General features: G+C 32.3%; 1 long non-coding RNA gene across 1 annotated transcript; it reads right to left on the bottom strand.

The window, feature by feature from the left end:
- Positions 1-2,714: 2,714 nt before the first annotated feature.
- LOC111379473 lies at positions 2,715-6,914 on the bottom strand. The gene is made up of 3 exons (XR_002700050.1): positions 6,793-6,914; positions 6,293-6,355; positions 2,715-3,348 (listed from the first exon to the last, which is right to left on the bottom strand). It is a non-coding gene; the product is annotated as an uncharacterized LOC111379473 (long non-coding RNA).
- Between the last annotated feature and the right edge of the window lie 12,625 nt (positions 6,915-19,539).

Genomic DNA, 19,539 nt, shown 5'->3' with positions numbered 1-19,539 from the left:
CAAGATAAACACACCGCCAACATATCTAGTCACAAAGGCGATAAATTTGATTAGTCTCAAAACTAGTCAATACAAGATCGAGTATATCATACTGTAATTTCTTCTTAGACCCCGTTTGGGAATGATTTTGAAAATTAATTTTGTGACCGTTGGGAGAAAAGTGAGAGCCACCCATGAGAGAAGAAGTCAAACTTCACAGCTGGAATAGTGAAATAACGATCAAAAGATCAATTTTTTTGGGATGAAAAATTACTCTCAAACAAGCTCTGAGTCTCTTTTACACAATCATCAAATGAACTCTCTTATCCAATGACTTATAGTCAACATGCCTCCACTCAGAAGAAATTAACTTATTTAATGTCAATATGTACATATATTTAACACGATATAATTCATTGATAGGCGACCTTTCTACATTCCTATAAGATTTACATAAAAGTAAATCTCTCGTTTCCTAATTAATTGTCACTTTCAGAGAATTTGAACATTTCGTACAAGTAATAACTGCGCGATTATCATATACTACATAACACATTTTCTAACTGGCTCCAACAAAACCTTTTGCCGTATAATCTTCAGGATAAAGTTTTAATATAAGTTAATAGTGCGTTTAATTTCCAATATTTTTCTACCCAAATTCCTACTTCATAGCTATTTTGATTGATTTTTTCCATGAAAAATATTTTCCTACTTTTGGTCACATGACTATATTTTCCTTCAAAACAAGGAAAATATGTTCCTCGAGAGTAGATTTTTATTTTCTAGGTAATTCATTCTTTTTTTCTCTCTCATCTACTCCCTCCCCCTCTCTCCTATTTACCTATTAATAAAAAATTGACAAGTATAACATTTTCTAGGTTGAAAATAAAATCAATCAAACACTTTAATTGACAATTTTCCTAGAAATTATTTTCTTTTCATGTAAATTTCATACTTGCAATCAAACATACCATTAATATCTTTGGTTAAATTATGATAAAGTAAGGGGAAAAAAAATAAAGCAATCATCTGAACATAGAAGAAAAATAAATTCCAAAAAGTGTCAAACCTGAAATTGGAAGATGCTTTTTCCCATAGTAAAGAAGTTTGAGCTTCTTGCGCAATTCCTATATTCTCATTTATGCTTGCAACCTCTGACTCACAAATAATTGAAATAAAATAATGATATATAACAGAAACATTATTTCATATAAAGTTTTAACCAAAATATTTGAATTAAAGAATTCTATACCTAAAAGACGCGATCAAGGTAAATGCTAAGTACATTCCAAGGAGTAATAATGTAGTCAAATTCACAAGAATTGCTCCCCCCCCAAAAAAAAATCAATCGTTACTAGATAAGAAATCTCTAACGCCTCAATACTCATGTATTCCTTTAACATTTCCACTCTTATTCATAAAATTCTTTCCTTTTCACAATTAAGTAAAAAAAACATTTTAGCTAAAAGCTTCTTTCGTAACCTCAGGGCTTCTTTTGCATGTTGAAGAGCCTATAAAATATGGATGACCGTGTTAAACAAGATTTACTGACTTACAAAAAAAAACAGGTCTCAAAGCAATGGATTTTGTTAGAAGCAATCCCATTTCCAAAAACAAAAATCATTCTTAAAGTTCAGAAATTTTGCATTCTTCTTCAAAAGCAATCCCTTTCAGAAAATGTAGAATAAAAGGTCAGCACCTATATTTACACCGGACCAAAGTAGATTAAGTTGTTATAGAAGTATATGAAATCAATTTAATCTAAACTTGATGCTAATATTTAATGCAGTAGAAAAGAAAGAGACAAACATAGGTTAAAGTTAGAGTTAATAAGCACTGTTCGTCAAAATTTCACAAACATATGGGTTCGTTGTATAAGTAATGATCATGATGAAAGAGTTATTGTCCCACATGAAATAATGATCAATTCTAATATATTTGATATATTTAAATTCGTGTTTGTAATAAAAAAGATCGAATGAATAGCTAACGAATTTTTATAACTAAAACTTGCGAAAACAATGAAAGTTGGTTTAAAAATCAAATGTGTCAACGTATTAGATTTTTGACGCCAATGATCAATACTTAATTCTAATTCTCAACCAGTAATAACTACGTAAATTTTTTGCCATTGCGACAATCGATAATTTCACTTTTATTTATTATTCTTTTCTAAGATATGATAAACCTATGATTACCACAAGACGATCATATTCCTAATCCAAATTCATATGGCAAACATGCATTGACATTTAAAAATTCACATATAATCATAAACGTCACAAATATTATTCCTAATATTTATTGTCCGTGTGTCCTAATAATAGTTCTCTAGCTATCATGAGTTTTCCAACACTACGAATAAGCAATTTATTATCCTAATGGTGCGCAAATATGTAAAGATTTAGCCTAGCATCATGTTGAATTAAACAAATAAAAGTGGAAGGAAATCACCGAAAATCGACGGGAAGTGATTCAATTTTCAAGCTCCTTGCACAATTATTGAAGAAAGTTGCACAAAAAACTCAGCCGGCAGCCTTTCTTGGAATCCAATGTGAAATCTCTTATTTCCAACCAGCTTTTCTATGGTTTTTCTTCCTCTCGGTTCCGTGTGTATCAATGTGTATTAATCCCCCAATTGGCTGCCTTTTTGTCTATAGATTAATTCCCCAGCAACTCCGTTAGCGGCCTCCCAATGTGTATATATATAATATAGTTTGGCAGCCCTACTGTTACCAAAAAGGGACCAGTTTTCTCTAGATTATTCTCCCGTTTTGCTTCCTTTAATTTGGCTGGCCACTGTGATTGAATTCCAAAGCAAAGCCCCAAGAATTCTTCCCTTCCTTTCTTCCCACAGCCTGCAATGCCTGACTTTCAACGCCAACTTTTATTTTCCTCCAAGCAGCTGCCTTTTTAATTCCCCAGCAACTCCGTTAGCGGCCTCCCAATGTGTATATATATAATATAGTTTGGCAGCCCTACTGTTACTCAATTTCTTTCTACCAGCAGCCGTCCAAATTCTCCTCTTTTCTCCCCCCTAGCAGCCGTTTTTGTTGACTCCCCAAAGAAGACTAAATTCTCTTTTAGGTTTTTCTTCCATTTTCCTTTTTCTCCTGGCTGCCGTTTTCTATCTATCTTTTATAAATCCCAAGGCAGCCCATTTTCTACAATTATTGAGGCCCAAATATTATTTTTCACTTTCCATTTATTTGAGGCCCAATTAGGTACAATTTATCTTTCAAGGCCTCATTTCCTTATAATTAATGCACTTAAGTCTTTTAATTTCTAGCACGTTGAGTTTGATCCCAAAATTGCATTTTTATTCGATAATCGTCCTTTTCTCTCCAATTGCTTCCGGCAAGTCCATCACTGAAAATAAAAAGAAAATTGATCAAAGTTAAATATAAATTAATAATTTAATGACTTAAAGTTTAATAATGTGGCCTAAATAAGTGCACAAATTGCATTTATCAAGCACTCCCAAATAGAATTAATCAAAGTTGGAGATACCATTGTCTTGAATGTAATTGCACTAATTAATCAACTAAATAAGCGAACGAAAACAACATACTTTGGCATTTAGTTAACATAGTTATTTAGGACCTATTAATTCCACACATTAATATATGGTGGTGATTTTGGATTCAAAACCCAACACCCATAACCTCGCAAGACATTTACTTTATGCTGCCATACAAATACTACAACACACTTTGAAGGGATGTCTACCCTGTCAAATACTATTCAATAAGCTGGCCATGTAGAAAATGATCAAAACATAGAGATTAATGTTTTCTATTGAGAGAGGTAACAAAAGGAGTCATGTGAACTCGAAGGCAAATTGCTTCAGATGTTCACAATCTCAAGCAGTAATAAACTACACAGTTGAAACAACTTCGGAATCATTATATGCATTAGTAACATCTACACCTTTTGTATTCAGCTTTTAATAGTTATTTCACCCAAGTGTACTCATTAAAGACTCCCAGTATAATATATTACCCTATGGTGTGTATGAGGCATCAAGGAGACAAAAACAGAAGTGCCTCTTTGGCTCTTCATCATTGGTGAAGGGCAATATGTCAAGACGATTGGCATATTTAGATGTTATGCTTAGCATCAAAACATATAGCTATTACACCCAAGTGACAATAATGACTTTTAGATGGTCATAAAAAAGGACAGGAAAAAATTGAAGTACAAAGTCCGGTTGGAAGAATTTATAAACGGTCTGTTTATAAATGGGTTGTGGATAATACTTTTGGATCTATTAGAATGTGTGCTTAAGAATGAAGTTTGACATTTTGTACATGATTTATAAATTTTGCATATCAAATATTAGATAGTAAATGCGGAACTAATTATTGATAATAGAGATCTTATCATTTGGTCAAGTCAGTCATATTTTCAGCAAAAATCTTTAACTCCCCAAAAGCACCCTTTCCAATCATTGTCAGTAACTCAAAATCATCAACACCCATTTTGTGTCTCTGAATGCGCATATATTCAGTTTCATTCTTCTCTAAAAATTTGAATAGGTAATTTTGATATTTATCTTATACATCAGCATCAGCTAGCTTCTTCTTGAGCAAATTTCTCATGTTTGCACTCAATTGAAAATAATAACTATACTTTCCCATACCAAAAATAAAAGTTAGAGATAATTTACCACAGCAAATGTTTTGGACCCAAAAATATGATGCACTGCAAAGTAAATAACACTGAACAGATAGGGATGGACTACAGTTGGATTAGTGGTGCATGCAACTCTCCCACTGGGTTCGGATGAAATCATAATTCACTCCCTCCCTCCCTCCCTCTCTCTCTCTCTCTCACACACATTGTTAATGCTTTACACAGAGATATGTGGTACATAAGTTTACCGACTGCTCAAGGATACATGTTCAATGTTAAAAACTAACAAACCAAATTAACTGCTTGATGACGAACGTTAAAGAAAAACACTTCGTGGACCGTGAAAATGATTTCTCTGATGTCATTATAAAGGTATTACCATATTACTAACAATCCGCTCATATACGTGCAAAATACACTTTATCATATCTGGCATTTAGTATCATTTGATCCACGCGTAGTGCTTACAGGAAAATGGAACTATAAATTAATACTTATACACTTCCTATAAAGCTAATATTTGCCACAGCTTAAAACCAGTGCTTGCTTTGAAGGGTTACAATGACCGCAATTAAAAGTGAAGGACTAAACAACACTCCCCCTAAGCAAAAGCTCTATCAAAGATTATGTATAATGGGACAAAATAAGTGTATCTTACACATCATAAGAAGGTGTCGGTTAATCCTAGAAAAGATTTCCACTGATGCTTTCAGACAAAATACTGGAGTTGTAAACTTTATTGCGGTGTAAATAAAAGAAAAGGAAGAGGCATTGAAATTTTTTTGCATACGGTTGAATTAAAGCATGTGTGGTACGTATTTTTTCAATCACTTCTAGTCAAACCTACTTTTTATCAAATGGGACCAACATGTACTCCTCATTTATTTTACCACTCGTTTCTATCTAATTATAATTTGAACAAATTATAATCACCCCCCAAACATACGCTAAATGATCATTAAAAAAAAAATTTGAAGATTAAATAGAAGTGCAACAGACTACGTGTTTTAGTGCATTGGCTTAAAGAAACATGAGTGCTTCAACTAACAAGATAAAAAGTTTCAATAGGTTTCCAATGTTTTCATTCCACCAACCACTTCGTTCCAGTACTTCAAAATTAAGATTTGAACTGCACTTTGGAACCTATACAATAAAGGAAATCATACATACTCCTCAAGATGAATTTGATCCTCTTATTTCCGCCCTAAACTATTGGTTTTCAGTCTATTGCAGTAAATGGGTTGACAAACATGTGAAGGGGAGATTAATATCGTTGCCAAAGTCTCGTCATAGAGTAATCTAACAACACCTCACATGAGAAAATTTTGAAAATTGCACATTAAAGCAACAACTTTGAGCGCATTCAGATCATCAAAGCACATATCATAAGAATATAATTCAAATGCAACTCATGAATGGCCTAAAATGTCACAGATAAGAAATGTAAGATTCATTTTGAAGTAAAATAAACATAAACATCAACACTCAATATGATAAAAATTATCTAGACATCTCATGAATAGCCTAAAATGTCTCCAGCAACGCCAAAAACTCATGATATCAATTAGAAGAGGAGATGAAACATAAATGGAAAATGGATAGTAGAAATCAAGTGGTGCAAAAATTAGTCACATACCAATTCTAGGATCATTCAAAGCAGGAAGGCTGTAAAACTTACCAAACTCGCTTCCTCCGGGCTTGGGAAGCGCAGTAAAAATTCCCTTGAAAGGATTTTCAGAAGCTGCTTGAATTGGAAAAATTCATTAAATCATAAACCACAGTAAAGCAATGAAGATAACTGTGATTACATAATTATTGGGAGTATTATTTCAATGGGCGTAGGGGAGGCTGGGAGAAACTTCAATAATCAAAATGCAACCTGTCACGACTGGCAAAATTGAACCGAACAAATATTACCGTCAAATATCAATTGAAAATTCTAATTCCTTCACATAGATGAACGCAACACCATTCAATAAAATTCATTAGGTGATAAACAAAATAATGGAAGACAAACCAAAACATCTATTAAAAAAAGAGACAGAAATGACAGGATTTAGGGCAGAAAGGGGAGAGTTTGGTGATCAACCTCTGATTCCTAATCGCCATTAATATGAAAATTGTATCAATTCCCTAGTGAAAATACAAAAATGAAAAAAAGAAGAATAGCATGTAAACCTCCAACGCCCTCGCCGCAGCTAGTAGCCCAACGTTGCCCGATATTGAAACATTCTCTGTATAGTAAAACACTTCCTTTGAGTCAATCTTATAGGGTCCAAACATATAGCTCTCAGAGTCCATCTGGGCAACAAAATTTTCCAATTAAAACGTCAATAAAATATGCAATTACTGTATAACAACAACAGAATTTAAATAATTATACATAATCAAGATGCAATATTAGTTAATTTTTTTCTGAAAAAACTTGCCTTGGGAGATGTCTGAGTGAAAGAAGAGTAGGCTCTGAGGCAAAACGAAGCCGACTGAAGAATCCCCAGCTGCCAACAGGTTTACCAGTGGACCAACGCAAGCTTGCCATAGCTCTGGGTTTATGCCCTTCTTCTGTTTGCCTGTGAAAATTCCCAAAGCAATTGGAGGTTATTAATTTTTTAAAAGAACATGAGAATCAAAAAGTATACTGAAAAAGACCAAAACGTATGTTAGAATCTACGATGTTTACAAGGATTTGTATGGAGAAATCAAGAAAATGCATATACATACAACATAAATACGAAGGGTTCGCCGGTTGTGTTCTGCCGCCAGTTGCCTTCATTCTTCTTTCGATTCACCTGTCTGAGACTTCATCTAATTTTTACCGCAGCTTCATCTCGCCGTAGAAAAATCAAAGCTTCGACAAATAGCCAACAAATGAAAAACCCCTGAATTTGATTCTCAAAAGAACTAAGAAAAGAACCTTTTTTTCCTTCAAAACCTAAAAGGCAAATACTTTTGAGATAGAACCCTAACAAGAGGCGATGCCGGCGAGTAATATTCCGTCGAAAAAATTGAATTTGCCCTAAGCAATCTGATTAAAATGCGTATTGGATACCATATTATAAAAAATAAGGGCCCAAAATAAAGCCCATTATAAAAAATAAAAAATGCACGGAGCTGAAATTGCGACATGTGTCCACCAAAGATTCGTTCTTTTATATATATAGAATAGGATAAGATATGTTTTATTTCCAAGTGTGTGCTAGTTTCTTATTAAAGGCATATTCAATTCAACTAGTCCCGTTTGGCTCCCATTATTTCAAATTATAATTTTTTCTCTTTTATTTTCAATCACACGATCTTCTATAAAATAATATTACACATAAATTAAAAACCTTTTTTTTCCCTTTTCACATACATTCTTCAAAAAAATAATATTTCAGAAATTATAAATTGAAATAATGGGGTTCAGACGGAAGCTAACTTGTGACAGTGATCAAGGTGGTTGAGACTTTACAAGTAAAATTAGTGTTTTAAAAATTAGACTAGCATTGAAAAGAAAAGATCAAGAACCTCAATAGCTAATGGGTTGAAACGAAACTCAACTTGGGTCGAAGTGTAGTTAAAAAATAAAATGTTAAAATGTTTAGATAAATAGTTGGATTATTTTTTTTTCCCCTTTTTCGGGTTCTACTTTTCCCTTTTTTGATGGGACCCGAGATCGTCTTGTTGGCTTTGCATCTAATAATGCAATCTCTAATCGATCACTACTTTTGTCACCATTTATATGGCAAAGGAGCATAATTCATCTCTAATGGGCCTTTATATAGAACATAATGGCCCAACCTTCAACATGCCATACTTGGTGCTCAAACTTCAGCATGCCATACTTGGTGCTTATAAGCACCGTTAGATTCAACGACCATTGCTGCAAGCTTGGCACGAGGATGTCGGCCTTGGTATGAAAAATAAAATATGTGGAAGTAGTCAAGAGCAGTATGACCTGTATTCCCACATATTTGACATATGGGCCGATTTCCTAGTGAATATTGTCCCTGATTCGAAATTGACGCTTGTGTATATTGCGGGACATTGGAGGAACCATCATTTCGAGTATTTGGTGTGGGCCAATTTGTTTGCAGGGAGGTCTCTTTTTTCTGTGAGAGACTATTCTTCTACTTATTAAAAATGAGTGCAAAATGACAGTATTGGAGGACAAAACCCGCTGCAGTCCTTTGATCGGCAAGAGCCTTAGCACTTAGCAATTTGAAGATAGTCATAAATGGTGCAACTACCTTGTGCAAGTGTCTGTAACTAATACTTTATATGAGCCATCATTGACCGCAATTGGTTGGAAAATGGTAGAGACAACGATTGCCATCCTAGATAGTTAGATCCTTCAAGCTTGAAGGAGGCAGGTAGAAGATAACGTAGGTTAAAGGATCCATTTGTGCCTTTGCTTACAAAGTTGAGGGGAGAGAAATTTGTTTCAGGTGAGGCCATTTGCGGATTTATGAACTGGAAAAAAAGTGCAAGTTTAATTTGGCTATGATACCATATAAAGAAAAAAAATGGGTTGAAAGTGCTAGGTTTGGATGTCAAAAGAATGATATATTAATAATGTATTTATACTAAAACATTACAACCAACTGGAGTCTTCGAAAGAGAAGACGCTTTACAATTATCATATTGTCTAAAATTGAGTGCATCTTTGAAATTATTGGAGTCCTAAAATTCAAAAGGAACAACAAAATTTCCAAACATGTTTCCTTTCCCAATCAATACATGATATACATATATGAAGATACAGTATACATTTAATATATGGTGAGGGTTTGATTTTTACGTTAGTTGCTATGTAAAAGTGCTCAATGCATGTAAAAGGCATTCAGTTGAAGGCCGAAGATCCCGTTGGACAGTCATTTCTCTTCGCTTCTGCTACGCGGCTTAGTTTTTTTTACTTGTTCACTAAAGGTGTTACAATTCAATTTTTCTTGGTCAAAAATCAAAAATTGACTAGTCAATGTCAAAGTTAATAAAAATTTGGGGTTTATTTTATAATTGGCAATATATGAGTGTTTAATTGGATATAATTTAAAGTTGGGAATTTACATTTATATTAAGGGAAGTTAGAAGGATTAAATGTTATATTAAAATGGAGTTGAGGAACTTCCCTTGCAATTTTTAGTAAGTGGGCCTTTATATTCAACCTTTGACCATTTTGTCTCCCAAAAACATGCACACACATACTAGAAAAATCGGGCAATGAAGCGTGAAGGCCGAGAAAGAGAAGAAAAAAGGAAAAGAAAAACGAAAAAGGAAAAGAATAAGAAAGAAAGGAAGAAAAAGGGAAGAAGAAGAGAGGTCAGATAAGTACGAATTGGAGCTCAAGCTTGGGGATTACTTAATTTCAAATTTCAACAAGGTGGTGACTAAGATATTGGAAAAGTTTATTAGCATTCATAGCCTATAACTTGTCTTGGTGATTGGAGAACCTACTTTCCCAAAAAGCAGATTTTCTTTTTATTTTATAGAAGCATATTAATTACATGAAATGTCTTATTTTCCAGAAATTAGTAAATGAGCATGATTGTTTTGAAATTATCAGAAAATAAGGGATGTAATTATCTTACTCTAGTGCACTGAGGGGTTACAACCGTATACTAGAGTCATGTATTTAACTCCTATACATTGAGGGTTTACAGCCATGTGTAAGGATAACTCTTATCCACCAAGGGGCTATGGCCATAGGTAAAAGTACCTATTATACACTGGGGGCTGCAGCCATTTATAAGGATGATTATATTGTTTCCATCTTGTGCACTGAGGGGCTACGGCCGTGTACAGAGTATTGATAAGACAGTTTATATGCATATAATTTTATAGCTTTTAGATCATTTGTAGATGTTTATATGGGGTATATTTTGATGTGAATTTTAAATATATAGTGGATTATTAGTCTTCAGCTTACATTTCTCCGTTTACAGTTCAGCTTATGGATATTAGATTATCATATTTGAATGGCTTTGCCTTGTACATCGAGATTGCTCTGTAAATGAGTAAGGCTATTCATTAGGCACCTTTTTGGTGTGATTTTTCAGTATTTCTACAGCTTATTAGATTTCAAATTATAGAATTCAGTTAATTCAGTTTCCAGAATAAAGCTTTCGGCTTATAATGTTGAGTAGCAGCAATATTTTATAGATTTTCATGGATATCAAATTATTTATGTAATTATACTTTGCAGTTCCTTATTTAGAATTAAGAACAAAGAATTTTACAATGCAATCATGTTGAGTTTTAGAAGTGTTACCAAATTTCAGAATGTCTCAAAATTTTAATATAGCTAGAATTTTCAGAAAATATGCATAAAAGAAAAGTATACTTATTTGCAAATTATTCACTCACTAAGCTGTAAGCTCGTATTTCTTTTCACCTTTTTCAATATCAGATGTAGCCGAGTTGAGCAGTATTAGAGTTTGCCAATTCGCCGAATTGAGCCACACGTCATTAGTTGTATGGCCTATTTCATCAGATTAGGTAGTACCTATTTCTTGGGTTATATGTAGCTTATGTTAGAAAATGTTATCATGGGTTTATTGTATATTTAGTATCTTTAGTATATTTGATAATTGTTGGTTGTAAAGCGGGTAAATATTTATTTGCCAACATTTTATTTGAATAGTTTGTATTTTGAAGAACTGACGTACCCTGATTAATATTATAGGTGTGGATTTGAGGAAAAATTGATTATTGTTCAGGTGATTTAGTTCATATTTTAAGAGAAACTCTATTAAAATTTTGTTAAAAATATTTTTCAACTAAGCAAGTCAAAATCTCCTTGGTGGTGAGTCCAGCGTTTAGCTGGTATTAGCCATCGGCGCACGGCACGAGTCGAATCTATTAAGGTGATTCGGGACGGATCGTGTCTAAAGGTGTAATGAAAACTGTACAAGTAGCAAAGTTTTTTTATTCTTTATTTTTTTTCAACTTGTTCACCAACTGCATGTCCGTCTCTTACAGCGTCGTTTCAGTAATAAAAAATTATTAAATTAATATGAGGATGTTCCCGAACTTTGACGTGTTTAACATATTGGTCCCCAATCTTCATAACGTAATATTTGCTCTTTCGAGGTCACATGGAACAATTTTACCTTGTTATTAATTAAATAGTGGTAATAATAATTACATCAAAGTTGACACTATATAAATCACGATTAGAAATCGCAAGAAAATTTTTCATCACATTTTTCATTGTGGAAACAACATTCCTTAATTAACTGGGAGAAGGTATATCGGAATAATATATATTTTTTACTTAATTAAATTACCACATTATATTGCTGATAATGATTTTTGTCCAAATATTTTGTCATTGTGTTTTGAAATGATGACCAAATATTTTATTACAACTTTGAATTTGTTTTTTTTATTTTGCTTATAAAAAATGAGATAGACAAATAAGCCTCTAGTTGAAAAAATTATAAATCATTAGTAAATTGTTCAAACTTCATTTTATGTCTCATATTCAATGGATCTACAAGTACTATTCAAATATTTACCGCTCATATTTATTTATTTATTTATAAATTAAACAATGTATAAATTCTTCCCAAACAAAGGCCGAGTCTTTTTACGAAATTTTTTTGAAGAAAATTACTATCAATGACACAATTTACAAAATAAGAGAAAGTCGAAGGTAAAAATTTGTGCCAAAAAAAAAAAGAAAAAGAAAAAAAAGGTAAGGGACATAATTGAAAAATGTTAAGTTAAGGCGTTCATAAAATTTAAAATCTAGTGTAGTTAACAGATGAAATGATGTCTGAATATAATTACCCATTAACAAGTTATAATTTTATTAGGCTCTGTTTGATGAGGCCCGCTTTCCATAGAAAATGGAAATCCCACCAAAAATGCATGTTTTATAGATATATTTTTTTAGGCAATTCACTTTTCCACCTTCATGCCACCTCAGCCATTTTTCACCAAATTGATGAAAATGAATTAATTCATTTTCTAGGCTGCTAGTAGATGTTTTTATTTTTATTTTGCAATGGAAACAAATTGACAATTTTCATGTAAAACAAAGTCAAATGAGTACCAAAAGATAGATGATTTTCTTGATTTTTTTGGGCAATGGAAACAAATTCTATCCCTAGTATCAGTAAATTTTATTTCTTTAATTGACAATTTTCATGTAAAACAAAGCCAAACGAACACCAAAAATACTTTTATTTTAACTTTTTCACGTGAAAAATTATACCAATCAAACATAATAATTAACAATTCACAGTAAAATAATTTTTAGGCAATTCAATTTCCTAGAATTCGTTTTCTTTCTACTCAAATTTCATATTTGCAATCAACCGGACCCTTAGTGTTTGTGTGGGAGAGATTATTTGAAATGAAGTTGAAAAATGTTATTTTTTAAATAGGTTGTGACAAATAAACAAAAAAATTAAATGATGAAGAATAATAATAAAAATGAAAATTTTCTTCCCTACTATCCCAACCCGCCTCCCAACTTTTTGCCAATCACTTTGACGTGGGTTTTAAAAAATAATAATAAAAAAATGAAGAATTCTTTCCTTTATCTTTATACATTTGATTTTTATTTTTATTATTTCATTTTATTATTATTATTATTATTATTATTATTATTATTATTATTATTATTTTATTTTATTATTTTTTTTTTGTGAAGACAATGGTAAATTTACCTTTGTGATAAAACTTCAGGTAATTATATAGACAACTATTTTTGAATGTTGCATTACTTTTTTATTACATTCAATGTTATTAATCTTTGCTCATTTTTACACTTATATACTAAATTTTTTTGGACACACAATTCAGAAAATTATATTGTAAAGATAAGACTCCAATTAAAATGTTTTGTGTAGAAGTGTCAAAGCCAGGTTGGCGAGGTGGCTATGCATTTCTAATTTAAGTCTTCGAATAATAGCAATGTCTTAAGCTTTCTTAATGTATTTTCATCTTTTCCAAGTTATGGTTGATTCATTTTCAAACCTTAAATTGGAAACTGACATCATCGATATCAATTAGGAATTACAATATACCTACACTCCAATGGGTTGATATCCTAATAGTTAGACGGCAAAGACCTCATACTCTACCTCAGTGTTATAAACTATGAATATGAACTATTGACGGTAAAAACTAGATCAAATGATTTTATTGATAAACAATTACAATCAACGATCAATGTAAATTGATAAGTGTATTTTATGGATTTATTCGGGGCCTTTAATAATGATATTTTATAATTCCTTAATTGACATACTATCTAATTTGTTATTTATTGTTTTTAATAGGTAACACTCATAATTGGGTAAAGAATTGGAGAAAACGAGCTAAAATAGAGAAGAATGGCGAAATTCAAAGTGTGAGGACTAAATTACAAATACTCAAAAGTTGTAATGGACCTCATGATGAAGATTCGAGAGTGATATAGACCAATTGGATGAGAAAATAAGTTAAAAAAAAAAACCTGAAATGTAGGCAAAATATTATCAAACGTCAATTTCTATCCATAAGAGTTATACTTTGGATTTTCAGCCGATTTTCAACCTCAAATTGAGACCCGTCTTTGGTATAGCAAATTGTGAATTTCAAAAATGATATTCTTATATCCCTTTGGGTTAGCTTTCCAATACATTTTCAATCACCTCAAGAGTTAGCTTTCGAACATATTTTTTAATCACCTTAATCAAGTATTGAGAAAGAAAGTTATAATAAAAAATACTGAAAATTGCTCAGTACAATCCTAGGTGCGCGCCTAGACCTGCAGAGCAGGTACTTCTAGGGGAACCTGAGGCTCCCCAAACAAGCCAGTTGCGCGCCTTAGCTATACCTAAATGGAAAAAATCCAATTTTCCTTTTTTTTTGGGTGACAATTCAATGCAATCTTTTTAGTATCTTTTAAATACTGAAATTCGACCAGAACGTAGAGATCCTGCATTCGACCTAAATTTCATCATATTTTACGTATTTTGGAGGTAAAGAATAAGTCTATACGTCTATCCAAGGTAAATAACACAAGGATTTTGAAAATTCATAGCTCAATTTCAAGATTTGAGTCTAGAACGTAGATTTCTCCTAATTCTTCCATATTTCTTATTCCTGATTGATATTTTTTTCAATTATTCTTGTGTAATTTAATTTTAAAAATGTTAGACTAAAATTTTCATTGTACTAGACAGAAGACAAGCTTTATTAGTTGTTTTTAATTCAAGACTCGTCAATTTAGTAATTTCTAGAGTTTCTTGATTATTTATGCATCTACGTTGTGTTATTTGAATGCTTGATCACTATTTAGATAACTTATTGCCTATTTACAGTATTGGGAGGCTCACAATAGGTAAAATACTGCATATTTAATACATGGACAATAGATATTATGAATAACATGTATAGCGTTTGCAACCACGTGAAATAAGCATGCCATTAAATGCATAGTTTTCATATGAATTCAGAATAGGAATAAAATCAGATCATGTTAAGCGTAGGTTTGTGACATTAAATAAATTGAATTATTGATTTTCATTAACATTAGGAAAATAATACTAGTTTTTATGGGTCGAGAATTGGAAATAACACTAATAATGGGATCCAGAAATCCAATACATTCATCACATATTTGCTAAAAACCACTCTTAATTGCTTTCTTAGTTAAAGTTAGATTACAAAATCACAACAAATCTCTTTTAATGTTACTCTTTATCGAACTTGATAATAACCATTAAACATTATTTCTCGTGGGCCGATAACTCTAAGCGTACTTTATCTATTGCTTGTCAACGAACTCATACGCTTGAAAGATCTTACCAAAAAAGTTTTTGGCGTCGTTGTTAGAAAATAGAATAAATCTCCCTGTCTCGAGTTGGGGACAGGGTCAATGGCGCCCCCTATTGGAGGGGTACCGACCAGGGGCAGGCGCCCCTGTTTTTATCCCTGCCCCCAACCCGGGACAAGGAGCATCTCTCTAGAAAATAATAGTTTTAATTTTAGTTTATTATTTTATATTAGATTCAATATTTTTTTCTTTTTCTCCTTTTTTGAAGTTATTCATTATACTATCTGAATTCTTTCTGTTTCACTTCTTTAGAGTTGTCATCAGCTTCTACAAGATTCTAACGAGATGATCTAGCTCCAGTAGACCACAAGATCGAAAGAACATTTAGAAAACGTAGAAGAAAACAAAGAGAAGCAAGGTAATGGTTGAGAATCAAAATCAAAAATCATATTCAACATTTGATTTAACAACCACCACCAGCTCCACAGATACCTATTTGCAATGAGGATCGAATACTAGTAGAGACTATGTGAATCCAATGCCTGTACTATTGTTACCTCCTATCATCTCATCCTTCGAATAGGTTAACTTCTAAATCATACCAGTGTCATCAATCTCTTATAGAATCATCATAACATCAAAACTTTTGGGAAAGCTACGGAAAATTCACAGGAGCATATCCAAGCTTTTCTGATGTTATGTGTAGTCATCAACCATGACGGGATGTCATTAGATGTCTTTTAGATGTGTTTATTCCATCATACTTTGAAGGATAGCACAAAAGCATGGCTCTACTCATTACCTTGGGGGAGCATATTATCTTGGAATAACATGTTGCAAAAGTTCACAACGAAATTCTTCTTGCAATCTCCAGTCCATCAAATTTGGAATAAAGTTTATACTTTCAAACAAAGGGATATTGAGACATATTCTGAGGCATGAGAGATGTTCTAGAGCACGTTTAAGAAGTGTCCAAAAATTGGCATTCCTAAGCAGGCACAGGCATATCTTTTATACTATAGATTGCGCCCAGAATTTCGTAACATGGCAGATACTTCAACGGATTGCTCAAATTGAGACCTATTTTTGGTATAACAAACGTTCAAATTGAGAAAATGATACTTTTAGTAACAATTCAATGCAATCTTTTTTCCATCCTTTAAACATCAACTCAACCAAAACATGGGGATTTCCATTTGACCTAAATTTCTTCATATTTTACCTATTTTGGAGGCAAACAATAAGTCTATACATCAATTCAAGGTGAATCATACAAGAATCGTGAAGATTCATAGCCCGATTTCAAGATTTGAATCAACAACATCAATTTCTCCTACTTTTTCCATCTTTCTCATTTTCAGGTAATAGTTTTTCAATTATTCTTTGGTAATTTAATTATAAAAATGTTAGGCTAAATTTTTCATTGTATTAGATGAATGATAAACCTCATTAGTAGTTGTTTTTAAGTCAAGATTCATTAATTAAGTAATTTCTTGAGTCTCTTGATTATTTATGCATTCCATCTGTCCTATTTTTGGGTAATTTTTTTCTATTATTCTTGGATAATTTAATTATAAGAACGTTAAGCTAAGATTTTTATTATATTAGATGAATGATGAACCTCATCATTAGTTGTTTTTAATTCAAGATTCGTTAGCTAAGTAATTTTTCGAGTCTGTTGATTATTTATGCATCTACACTGTGTTGTTTAAATGCTTGTTTACCATTTAGATAACTTGTTGCCTATTCATAGTGTTGGGAGGCTCACAATAAATAGAGCACTGCATATTTAATACACAGATAATAGATGTTAGAAATAATATGTATGGAGTATACAACGCTTGAAATAATCTTATTATTAAATACATGTTTTTCATGTGAATTCTGATTAGGAATAAGACCGGGTCGTGTTAAGCATAGGTATAATATTTTATGATATTAAACAAAATAGAATTGTTGATTGTCATTAACATTAGAAAATTAATACTACTTTTTGCTTCGAGAATTGAAATATCACTAATACGGGGATTTAGAAATCCAATACATTCATCACATTTTAGCTAAAACCACTCTTAAATGATTTCTTAGTTAAAATTAGATTAAAAAATTACAATAAATCTCTTTTGATTTTACTCTTTATCATACTTGATAATAACTAGTAAAGCGAAATTAAACATTATTTATTGTAGGACGATAACTCTAAACTCACTTTATCTATTACTTGTCAATGATCACATACACTTGTGAAATTTTACCTAACATAAATACAATCAACAAATCCTCTCACCTAACTTTGAGCTTCACCTCCTAAATTTGCTACTCTAAATGTGTAAACTGGAGCAAGAGGGAGAAATAACTATTTAATGGGAGATATTTAAATTACATGTCTTCCTTCAAATGAAATGGGGTATTTATAGATTTTTCTCCAAGCGTTGGGATAATTTGGTCGTTGTCAAGAAATGACAGGTGGCATTTCCTTATTAGCTACCTTATAACTGATTCAATAAAAGTTCACAATTTATTTATTTTGCCCACGTGCCTTCCATTGACAGCCCGTAGCCAGACTAGATACGTGGATTGATTAACAACTAGATGTGCGAACATTTTACTTCTTTATTCCCTTTGCAATATTTTATGCTCCGTTAATGAATTGGATTGCATTAAAAGGTAAACAAATGGTTAGTATGAAAGGATTGCAGGCATCGACTGGTGGTGGCTGCTAATGGAGATGCATGTTGTTTTAGCTTATTGGAGTTAGGGGATGTATTGGAAGGTCTTGACAGCATAGTGTCAAGGTTTAGCGTTGGATTGTGATGAAGGCAATTTTCAATAGTTTTTTAGGGTTAAAGAGAAGGTGGCAAATAGCAATTGCTTGTGTGTACATTTCTGTTGGTACAGCCGGCAGATGAATAGGGCTAGCATGGTGGCACGATTGATGTGGTGGTGGTTAGCGACTATTATGTGATGGTGAATTTGATGGTGTTTTCCTTCAATTAGCAGTGGTTTGTGGTGGTGGAAAGTTGAGATTTCACCGGTAGCGTATGGGGTAATCAACGGAGCAGCAGTCAGAGTTGCCAAGGTTCCGATTTGGGAAAGATGACGGACGTTAGGGGTTGGCGTAAATTTGGTAATGTTTATTCTGTAGATGTATAAGGACAGTGGGCTTAGATAAATGGGCTAAAGCAGATAAAAAATAGGCTATTGTGGGTGGTTTTGATTATTGGGATATTATGGGCTTGGCTTTTAGTATTGGGCTAGTCTATAAGTGGGTTGTTATAGGGAGTGGATTTGGTTATTTTGGATTAATTGGCTACTTTCAATGGATTGTAAGCTAAATGTTGTGCTTAGGTTATAGGTTGTATCTGTTGAGCTCTTGATTTAAAATCCTAAAAAATCTTAAGTTTTTTTTTTCTTTTTTTTTTAGGTTATTTGGTGGGATTTCTTCTAACTGCACAAGGAAAATGTATTGCTGGATTTCTTAATTGATGCATTAGTTGTTAGAACTTTTGTTGGAACATGAATTATGTGTTCAATCGAGTTATTCTGACTGATAGAGATTATTATGTACGGTCGGTATTTCTATAGCTTGAACACTTCAACTAGGATAGCATCATCATGTCTAACACATATTGATATTGACGTTCCTCAAATACTCTAACCTAAACATTTTTCTTTTTAATTGAAAATATTATATATTTTTATCTCAAAGTTATTTGTAAATAACAAATAGGTACTCATATTTAAAAGATTTCAATAAGAAAAATTAATAACAAGTATAAAACTAAATTTTTACTATATAAATTAAAAAAAAATTAAAGAATTTAATCAACAATCGAGTCAGTACTTTTTTGGAAAAATCGTATGTTGACGTATCTGATACACTTGTCCATGTTGGTGCATTATAGGTCAACATACTTCGTGAATTTCTTTTGAAAGTTCTTCTTGGGGCTGTAAGCTCATTAGAGTGGCTTTAGAGTGCTTTTAAAGTGGTTTTAGAGTAGTTCTTGGATGTTTCTAAGTATTTGTTTATTTGCTATGCTTGGGTCTCTTGTCGTCACTATTTTCGTAAATGATCAATGTGGTCTGGGTCTATTCCTCGTGGGCACGAGCATTGTCACTATCACCAGTTCATATTGCAAATTGATGTTTGTACAGGTATCAATTTAGAAGGATGT

The sequence above is a fragment of the Olea europaea genome, unplaced genomic scaffold, assembly GCF_002742605.1.
Source record: "Olea europaea var. sylvestris unplaced genomic scaffold, O_europaea_v1 scaffold1994, whole genome shotgun sequence".
In the NCBI taxonomy this organism is placed as follows: Eukaryota; Viridiplantae; Streptophyta; class Magnoliopsida; order Lamiales; family Oleaceae; genus Olea; species Olea europaea.
The sequence above is the reverse complement of the archived record's forward strand: the minus strand, read 5'-3'. Positions and strand labels throughout refer to the sequence as shown.